Here is a 10,910-nt window from a genome sequence, read left to right on the forward strand (position 1 = left end):
TTAAACCACACAGAGGATGCTGTAAAGAAGGGCCTCTGAGCTGCAGATGCATCAGGATTTAAAGGACAATACGGGGCGCGCAGAGCTGGTGCTTCCTATCACCCGCTTATTTGAGTCCAGTTGAGATTAAATCTTCAGATGTGACACCAGCACGCCACATTATAATAGTATTTCTCACTGGGCTGCTCATCTGACTTGTGTGCGTAAAACCGCACAGTGCGCGCACAAGACTAACCTTTTTATGTGATCATTGCTGCTGTAATTATGCTATCACCAGTTTTGCCAGTTCTCCCATTTTAATATTATAAGCTACAGAGCTGACTGGCTCATTATTAAAGCTCGTTACATTTTTTTTCTTTCTGATCCCAGCTTTGCAATCAAACGTACAGCAGAATGGACTCATCCAAAAACAATTAATTTTTCGGATGAACCCCAAAAAAACGGGCCCCGTCTGATTAATTATAATTCCCTCCTAAAAATTCATGCCCACGATTGTTCCCAAATAAGTAAAGAAAGAGCTTTTTATATTCTTGATTAAATAAATCTTTCGATTGAATGCACAAATAAGAATGCCGCAGGAGAATCCATAATAATGTTGATCATTGCCTCCCTTTTAATCGCTGAATTTCAGCGTGTTTGGATGCCTCAGGCAGGGAGTTAGTCTTTGATAAAGGTAACCCCTGCTGCCTCAGGGTGCACATGATAAATGTACAGAGTGACAAGACCGATTTCCTCCCTCTATGATTAAAAGCCTATATATAATATGCAGGTAAAGCCGGGTCCGGTTTATTTATGGGGGCTAAGCCATGGCCCGAGGAGACTTGGCTTCGGGGTAGAAATCATTTTGGAGCCCGTTTTTTTTTTTTTTTTTTTTTTTTTTAGAAATCCAGCCACCTTTCCCTCGGAGGCAAAAAGTCTTTATTCGTCTCCTTTCCTCTAATGATTAAACATGTCACGGCGAGATTATAGCATCGCGCCCGTGCCCGGAGGAGATGCCTTCATTTGTTAAACCACCAGTTTATTTGTAACGGTGAATTTCATGCCACGCTGTGCCATTCGCCTTAATCTTTCCCTGTGTTGGACGAATTGCTAAAAAGGGGCTTTATTATTTTTTAATCACTTCCCATTTTCAGTATCGCACTGACACGAACATGAAGGGAGGAGGGGGAACCTGCACTGAGGCTTCTTCACACAAAAAAAGGGGGCAACTATTACTTCTAAACGCGGTGAACAATATTAATTCCGAAGAAATAAATAAAGAAATCCTCTCCAGGAGAAGCTGATCTGGCCCGCTCTGGATGGCACAAGTACAGACAACTTGTGCTCCTTGTTAGGCAGCATGTGCGTGAGAGCAGTAATAACATTAACAGCTGTTGACATCTGTAGAGCTCTAGCGGTCTCTACCGGCAAAATTAAGAAACAACAGGGGGTGCTCATTGTGTGCACCCAATTAGACAACTTGTAACAGCCAGTGATGCTACACACACACACTCAGCGGAATCATGCACACGTTATGATATAAGAACTATGGAGTATTTTTTATAGTCTGCTTCAGCTGCAGCCGAATCCTCCTCTTTGTCTATTATATATGAAGATAACAGATGTTCTTCAGCCGTTTAGTTGTGGCACCGGTGTAACCTTGTGAGCGCACCATTTATGGAAGCTGTTGTAGTGTATTATTTATAATGTGTGCCTTTTTGTTAACTTTAAGAGCAGAGATTTTCTCAAGGCATTTTATTGGACTGAATGTAATTTCGAATTTTGCACATTTTCAAATAATACAGGGATTAATTCCCCTGACTGAGGGCGCAGGCCACTCTTATCATCATAATAATGTTCAAGCCAGCACAGAGTGGGCACGTGAGAGTGGAATGATCACTAGGTGAAAACCACACAGGCCTACAGTCTGAATAACTATACTTTCAATGGAAAACAGAATTGAAAAGCAGTCAGAACAGGGTTATTCTACATTGAAGGACTTAGATGCGCGTCCATGCGCATAAAGCAGGAAGAAAAGACGCAGTTTAAGCCGTAGAAACAAACAATTAAATAAATACTGTATGCAAAACTGCCTGGAGCATCCAGTGCGCTTACCTAGACTGGAGGGGGGCTGAATGTGTTGCCAGCGTTAAGACAGCGCGCAGAGTTAATGAAATATCTCCAAATGGGAGTCAGGAGTGCGTGCAGAGATAAGCCTGATGTGGTTTATATACCCAGAAAGCAAGTGCTCCTCTTCTCATATTGTCCAAGAGCGTTTGCATAGCTGGCCAAGTGGCTCTGCTCTTGCTGACTCGCTAACATTGCATTGTGTTTGTTTTCCCCCTTGCTATGACGTGAGACAAAATATTGGCCATATGTTCATCGGCAATAAATTGTTCTTGAGCGCAAACACAGCTCCCTGAGGACGGTGCTTTTAACCCACACTGCTGGTTTTCTCCCTGCGAGATGTTTTAGGGACACCAAACTATCTGCTGTCTCATGTAGGTACACGATAATGTTACAACAACCTGTTTAAGAGATAATAGTCCGCGTGTGGAAGCGCCGCTGGTTGATCTTTTATACTGTGACCTATTATTCCTCACACGGGGCTCTCTAATAAATCGCTTGGTAACCAAGAAGCAGCACTGTCCAAAGAGCAGATGTGGCATGTTATCCACGCCACAGTTGCGTTTACATTAGATACCCTGATACAATGATTGATAACCGAGGTCACAGTAATTCACAATGATTCGGGACCGGGGCAGCTCCCAGGTGGCAGACTACTAACACATAATGTTTGCGACATAGATCCGCATGTGTCGACACTGAAAACAGCCGCAACCGTGAGAGCACAGGCCACAGAGAAAACATCCACAGCCAGAGCCAGACAACAACAGCAAAAAACAAAAACAAAAAACAAAAACAAAACAAACAAACAACAAAGCCTGGCTCTGTATAATAATAATAATAATAATAATCTCTGAGTATTTTCATCTATACACACATCTACTAATGCCTCAAAGCCCTCCAAAAATGTTGCCTCTCTGCTTTATTATGCTTTTTCTTCTATTTAATACCATTATACATCTAGTGTCACATCCATAATAAAATCTATTTATAAAAAGGCTTTTTTTCTGTTACATTTTGAAATAAAGCTTTACCCCCAATGCACACCTAAATTATTTTAAATTTAAATTGCACTCATTAACAATCAGATCATCTTTATTGACTACTTTTATTAGATAAAATTGGTGCATAGCATTATATATTAGCAAATCAGTGTCCACTGTGTAACAGCATAACTCAAAATAAGAAGCAGCCAACATGATGTGCATGTGTTTGTACAAAGGAAGTATCAAAATTACAATATCCTTGTGTCCAATTCATCTCAACCACTTGCCTTGAACATAACTGGATGGTGAGAAAAACAAACTAAATTACACATTTTATTTTTATATGTTTTAACCAAAAGTCTCTTGCTTCTCTTCAGCTCATCTTTACACCTGTTGCACGCACACTGGCAACACTTTTGTGTCTGGAAAAACACATTCTGCCTGGTATCAAAGGTGGCAAGAGTATCACGTTGGTGTAAAGATGATAACAGGGAACGGCAGTAATTGTTGAGGAAGAAAGCAATACGAGGCAAACACCAGTTGTGCTATTATGACACCTTGGGGGTGGATGACTTAAATCAAGACAATGATTTTATTGTGGGCAGTCTGGACTCTATGCATGATAATAATGGTGTTGCCTAGTAGTGCAGGAGCGACCATCAATCAATAGCGAATACATTACTGATGGGTTTTGTGCAGGGCCACTTTGCTGATGAAAGACAGAGATTATCCTGCCTACCATCACTGTGTTCAAGAGTATCACTAAGATGCTGAGAATACAAATAAATAAAATGGCCTTATACCTCGTTTGAAATTCCACATTAAGGTAAAGTAGTTAGTTAGAGTTGGAATGTATTCATGAGGTTCAGACGAATGAGAAAAAGCTTTCCACTTAGCCGCTCTGTGAATACCCTTGTGCTGTTTGAGATTTGCCACAAGTGCTCTGGGTGCTAAATACAAGACCTCCTGAAAAAGGATGGGTAAGATAGGCCCTGGCGGTCAAGCTATTATCAATCCCTGGCCTAAAGCTTGATGACTAAGATACTTCAGAGGTAGTTAATGGCTGCGTAAGGACACTGATGGCACAGGCATTCTGAAATCAATCAGTTCAAGTTTTAATGTATCGACCACTCGAAGAGAACTAAAAGAGGGAGAGCTTCTCGACACACAAATGCCAGAGAGACTGGGTTGATTTTCATGGAAGATACACTTTGAAAAAAGTTTAATTAAACCTGAGGGCTCACTTGTACTGTTGAGACTCATACATGATGATAGCCAGTCCTATCAATTTGAAAGGCTTAGCAATTTTTTTCTTCACAAATACACGCACTCAGAAAGGTTTAGCATTAGATCACCAAGTCCTCAGTGTTAAGGCGAGTGAATGAGAGTTTTTAGCCCTTCGAGAGATGCGAAGCAAAGCAGAGGAGATGAGTTGTTTTCGAACAAAGTGCCCAATTCTAAAGCGCAGTGAATATTACCATTTCTTAAATGACAACAGTGCATTGTGAATTTTGAGGAGCTGTGGAGTGTAGGGCGATCAGTCTTAACATTTTTGCCCTGCTGTGTTACCTACTGGAGAGGAAGAGAAGGGATGGAACAAATAGTGTGAAAGTGGTGAGCTGTGTCAAAGTGTTACCTGAGTAATAAAAGTTCCTTTAGAGCACTCATGAAAAGTCTGGTATTTCCATCAAAATATCAGATTTATGGGTTCCATGGAAGGGTTTTGTTGCCATTACTTGACATGAATAACTTTGAGCTTGAATACCTCTTTTCCAGTGCTAAGCCTCCAGTGCAAGGCCAGTGCTTGGCCTTGAAGAGCCATATAGCTGTTTGTAAACCCCGCCGCTGAGGCCAAGGGCCAAAAATACAGTACTTAGCTGACACATTCTGTAAGCATTTCCACCCCTGTGGCATGTGGGTACAAAACAAGGGGCTCAGTCTAGGTCAGATGCTTGAAAAGATATGAGGCTCAAATAACAACGAAGAATTGATGGAATCACAATTTTCACTTAAGCACACATCGATTAAGTCAGGTGCCATCAGAAAGGGCAGCTAATGTGGATGTTATAGCCACTGATGTGAGAGCCGAGACATAAATGGAGAAATTGGACATATCTCTCACACATGAAAGCGTAGTGTGAACAAATTGTAAAGCAATTCCCAGATATATGGCTATGAGGCTTCTCTCCTGTTCAATAACTGGAGCATTATATAGTTGTGTGTCTGTAAAAAGCTAGAAGGTCACTTGACCAGGTGAGCTCCACCACTGAGGACAATAGCTGTCTTCAAAGGCCAAAGCAGAGGAGCAGTACCAAATCATGGTTATAACCACCGTAACAATAAAGCCCTTTCTCTGTTGGAGAGGTCTTTGAAATGGGTGGAGACCCAAATCATGTGGTAAATAAAACCTACACCTGAAGAGCGGCACACCTTAAAATGGAAGAGCTGCAGCAGACTCTCAAGGTAGCCAGTCTGTGTTAATGTGCAGATCTGTATTGATTCCCCATTGAATTCATGAAGAGAGAACTTAAGAAATGCAGAGAGCAACAGCTACATTGCTTGAGTCTTCCAAGATCTTCTCCATTTTTTGAAACAATAAATCATAGCAAGAGTCAAGGACAGATCATCGCGAGCTGTGCGCACTCGTCCTTGCCTTCACTCCAGCTGTACAGAGTAGCTTTGAAACAAAGATTCAAAAGCTTTGCAAGGATATCGACTGTTCAACAGTGGTCCATGGTGAAGTAGGGAAGGAAGAATATAACTCTCGTATTTGAATAGTATTGCATGGACAAAACATGCTGAATTAGAAGAGGAACGTCTCAAGGCCATTTTCTCTTACAAATGTATCTTGCAGGAAAACACGTACTCTATGTAATATCCCTCGAGCAGAAATTATTCAGGAGACCTCACAATTTTACTTGGAGGACAAAACCTTTGACAAATTAATGTAGTAAAATATTAAAGTACAACCTGCAATTTACACTGCAATTTAGTGGCGTGAATAAGGTACCACTAAAATACTTACTGGTGCTTACTGGTACTCAAATGTAGATACAGTGGAGGTAAACAACACCATGCTGAACAAGGGAGCTACAATTGGCTGTTATAATGAGAAGGGGAAAAATCTTATTAAAGCAGTGAAGTAATGTAACAATACAGCATGCATTATGAATGTTTAATGAGGAATCCATCAAGTGTTAAATGCTCTCCAACAAGGTTGTTTTTCCCCAAAATTTTGTTTCCCAGTGCTATGCCCCATAGATGCATCTCTTTTCAGGGGCTCTACACTTTTATTGTTCAAATTTGTATGCTGTCTTCAAAAACAGATGGACACATAGATGAGTGATCATCACCCTAAACAGAAAAAAGGTGTCGAGTAGCCACCTGAGGATGTAGTCAGTCACTGTTTCCAATAAGATGCACTTCACAAATTGTGGATTCTTTCTTCTTCTCCTTTAAACCTTACACATGTATCACATTCATATTACACAGTGAGAAGAAGGCTATTAACATAACTTAAGTTTTCCCTTGCTTTGCGCTGTACCTATCTGGTATTTGCACAAGTATTTATTGCATGAAGTATTTCTTCTTTCCTCTAAACTATTCAGCTGCTCCCTCTAGTCTTGTTATCTTCGACTGTACCTAAAGGAACCAGTAAATGAACAGGAATGTAAATCACATGATGCGTTATAAAGTGTTACCATTAATTTAAATGTGATGTATAATTCTTTTCTTTAAAACCTTTGCAGAAAATAGTGTTCTGTATGCTCTTTAAAGACAAAAGTGACAGCGATGGGAAGCAGGAATTACTGTACAGAAAGCAATGCTCTGTGAGAATCCATTTGACATATTGAATTAATATCATGTGGATATACACGCACATTGTAATCCTCATGACTCTGAACACTGTAGTCTACTTCAATGCAGTAATAAAAGATGTATCCAGAAACTATAGCCACAGTATAGTTGACACAGTGCTTCATAATGCCACTGTCCGGCTGCACAGTTTTGTTCTGTAATGAGATTGTGTCAAAGTTTCTGTGTGTGAAAACTCTTTGAAATAATCAACATGCATTAATCTGGGGCCTTAAAGCAATGTTAACGGTATTTAGAACAAATTTATAAATCTGGAAGACAACAATGATTGTAACAACCGGAATAGTTTTGGATGATGTTTTGGAGCACAGGAGGGCTTTAACTACAAGAGTTTTTGTATAAAGTATACTCAGTGACATTACAATGGAAAGACTTGCCACGTAAAGAATCTTGCATCTAAATGCATCAGAGAATTCCTTGATTACACAGATAGTGACTGTGTGACAGACATCCAGTGCTTCCTCTCAGAATGTCAGTTGTGCTTTATTTGAACTGAACCAGGAAACTGTCTGCCAATTATGTTGTCGCACTGACTCGACTGTACCCATGTGTAGTATAAGTAGGTATAATTTGTGGGGGGAAGCTCCTTTTAAAATTCTATTTTAGAGCAAAGACACAAGACCTTTTGGCATTTTTTTTTAATCATTGACTGGTGATTCTACACATGCAGTTTTATGTCCTAGTGACAATCAAAATTGCAGCCATGACTCTCACCTTTTCTTTGGATAGTGACAGTGTTTTGTCAGCCTGAAACAACTTCTTTGTACCCAGATGGCTACTGAGTGGAGAGACTTGCCTGTAAGGATTTTGGTATATTGTAACAACCCTTAAAAATGTCTGGTCAAATTCACTTTTTCTTCTAAATTTATTTAGATGAATTCAATGCATGCAAAGTGCTTACCATATTTACTAAACCACAAACATCAGCTCAGCGTCTTCAAAATTGGGCCTGAGTCATTTCAAAGACAGGAGACCTGACTGAAACTAAGCTCAAATGATTTTGGGGGCATTTTGGACCAAGTCATGGTGATAAGTCATTTCTATTACTGCTAGATGTTACCATTACTCTGCACACGCTATTATCCATCATGTTTGTTTGTGCTGCTTTAAAACAAAATGTCTTTCAATCACCGTCAACTGATTTCTTAACCTGTTTAGCTCCTAAATGTAAAAGTTCGAGGCTTTATTTGTATTCCATAGGTTTTAAAGATCTTTTAAGGCTGAGGTTAAATGACAAACATTAGTGTCAGGTCAAGATTTCAAGAGATAAACTATTTATTTGCCTCAAATCCCACTAAAACCAATTACATAAACAATGACTTGCCATTACACACTGATGGTACAGCTTTGGTCTAAGTAGGTGTCTGTACAGTTGCATGTAAAGCAGTGTACATGCGGCTGAATGTTTATGACTGCACGAGTTGTGTCGTGTGTGTATGTCTGAATGTGTGCAAGGAAACTCCCTATTTTAGTACAGTGAACAGCCCCATCAGGATATGTAACCTAAACAACACAATGGAGAGAAACAGAAGGGCTTGGGGACATGAAACACTCACCTTGAACCAGGCTGCTCCTTGCAGACACAAGGATTGCCCATCTGCACATTTCTGAAGCCTTTTGATTAACAATGTGTCCAAAATGAAAGCCGAAAAGGAGAAAACACAATTTAGTAATTTCAATGGCTTTCTGCAGATGGGTTGCCAACATATTTGGATAATTAACGTGTAGATATTTTCTTTATTCTGGGCTCACGATGGCAATTAACAGGTTTTGTGGAGAGGTGAAAACTTTTTTCGAGGCAGTGAAGATGGAGGGAAATGCATTAGAGGAGGTCATGAAAATGGGCTTCTATTCTTTGTGCTAAAAGGATGCTTTTATAAGGTGATAGCAATTGAGGAATAAAAACCCAAGGGCAAATAAATGATAAAGAACTCATCTTTAATTGGCAATCTTTTCGGTTCATATAAATACCACTCCAAATTTTGTATCCCCATTTCCATTGACAGCATGGCAAGTCTCTCTTGAACTAGAATTATGAAAGGTAAAAGGAGCCACAATGTCGACCAAAAAGGACAACTCTATCTCTTAGCAAGCCAAAGGTTTACAAATTGCCCACTCTCTGTTCATCATGATACTATGCAATTCAACGAGAACAGTAATTGCTTGAAAATAGTTTAAAAAGACACGCTCTGTAGTTTTAGGGAAACCTTCATTCTGAAAACTGAATGAATTTTCTGTCACCAGTTTGAATAAAATTGGAATGAAACATGAATAAGTACTCAAAAAGCACATGCTGCTATGGTGTAGTTGGAAAAACACAATACACTCTGTCAGTACCTTAAATTGATGCTAATACGCGAGAGTTTCAACTGAGGTGCCAAGATTATCTTTTAAAAGTCTACTATGCAGCTCAATTTGGCAGTTTGTTAATACAGCAGTTGTGGTGATGCCTGTATAAGCCATGACCAGGGCCTTCACCCCTTAAAGCTCTCTCCCTCTCTGGCTCTCTCTGTCGCCACCTAATGGCAGGAGTGTGTATAAATTCTGAGCTCTGGAGCCCAGCTGAGGAAAAGTGTGCACCAACACATCCTCCCTCTCTCAGGTAATTATGTCTTTTATCTAGGAGACACATACAGCTACTTTAACATTGGATATCCAGCCGTCCTAATGGCCCATTATTCAAATAAATGGGGGAAACACTGTAGGGTTGGTGACCCCCTCCGTGCGGCAGGGCCCTCCATCCAGGCACACCTGCTGAGACAAGGTAACGTTTATCACTGACACCTTCGCAGGACAGAAACAAAATGGCAGGCGGGGTCAGCGGTAAGGAGCACACTGGGCCTGTCATATTGCAAACATATCCATTTGGTACGGCTCTACTCTTGTGGTTGCCAGGCTACTGCCTAATATATGGTGACTGAGTGTGCGTCAGGAAAACAGAAGTAAGATGTTGACTTTGAGATAAGTACCTCTTCAAATTAAACAGCACCATCACATTGCATTCAAAATAACATTTCCAAAGGTCAACTTTAAATGGTCCCCATTTGGCAAAAAAATCCCTGTGTTCTTCAACTCACTAAATCATCACATTTGCATACCAGTTACGTTAGTTAGTGTCATTTAATTATTTATGTTTTAATTACACAGAATGAAGGGGATAATATCACTGTACGGTAGTTTTGTGGCGTGTGTGCCCCTGTCATCTGAGCACTCGGATGTCTCCTTATTAAAGTACACAAAAAGATAATTATGTCCGGCTCTGTCTAAACATTGCCATGGTGCTGCACTAGAGAATCATCGCTGAATTGGACACAGGAGAGGGTTAGACCTCTTATGATTAATGTGCTTGGTCACACACACTCAGGAGTGGTAAAGGCATGTCAACTCCTTCTCTTCCCTGCTCTCCTCCAGAGTCATGGGTCAGCAAAATTGTTTTGATGGCACTGATTGCCGCATCAACTAGACTTATCATGTGCAGTGAGCTCACCTATGGACTCCAGATTGCAGAGCCCGCCAGCTGACATGCAGCCGAGGAAGACACACCCTCTTCCCAAAAACCACATGTCTGCATGAGTGCATCATTTGGGAAATAACAAAGGCATAGAGTGGATCTACATAGATACATATATAGACAGACAAACCTACTTAGACAGACATATATAGAATGTTTGCAGACATGTGGTCAGTGTACATAAGCCGATACATATTCACTACCAGTCCAAAGTTTGGACACACCTTCTCATTCAGTGTTTTTTTTTTAAATTATATTATTTTCTACATTGTAGATCAAAACTGACTGAAGACATCAAAACTATAAAGAATACCTGTGGAATTATGTTGTAAGCAAAAAAGTGTTCATCTTCAGTATTAATCTACAATGAAGAAAAGAATACGAATAATTCAAAAGGACTGAATGAGATGGTGTGTCCAAACTTTTGACTA

The 10,910-nt window shown here is 40.2% G+C and overlaps 1 protein-coding gene across 1 annotated transcript in view; it reads right to left on the reverse strand.

The window, feature by feature from the left end:
- nkx2.2a (NK2 homeobox 2a) overlaps window positions 1-2,111 on the reverse strand; it is a 15,258-nt gene extending 13,147 nt beyond the window's left edge. The window contains exon 1 of the mRNA XM_051950566.1: window positions 2,095-2,111. The gene's annotated coding sequence lies outside the window, so the exon portion shown is untranslated. The remainder of the gene's footprint in view (window positions 1-2,094) is intronic.
- Window positions 2,112-10,910: the final 8,799 nt, after the last annotated feature.

The sequence above is a fragment of the Acanthochromis polyacanthus genome, chromosome 1 (assembly GCF_021347895.1).
Source record: "Acanthochromis polyacanthus isolate Apoly-LR-REF ecotype Palm Island chromosome 1, KAUST_Apoly_ChrSc, whole genome shotgun sequence".
Taxonomy (NCBI): Eukaryota; Metazoa; Chordata; class Actinopteri; family Pomacentridae; genus Acanthochromis; species Acanthochromis polyacanthus.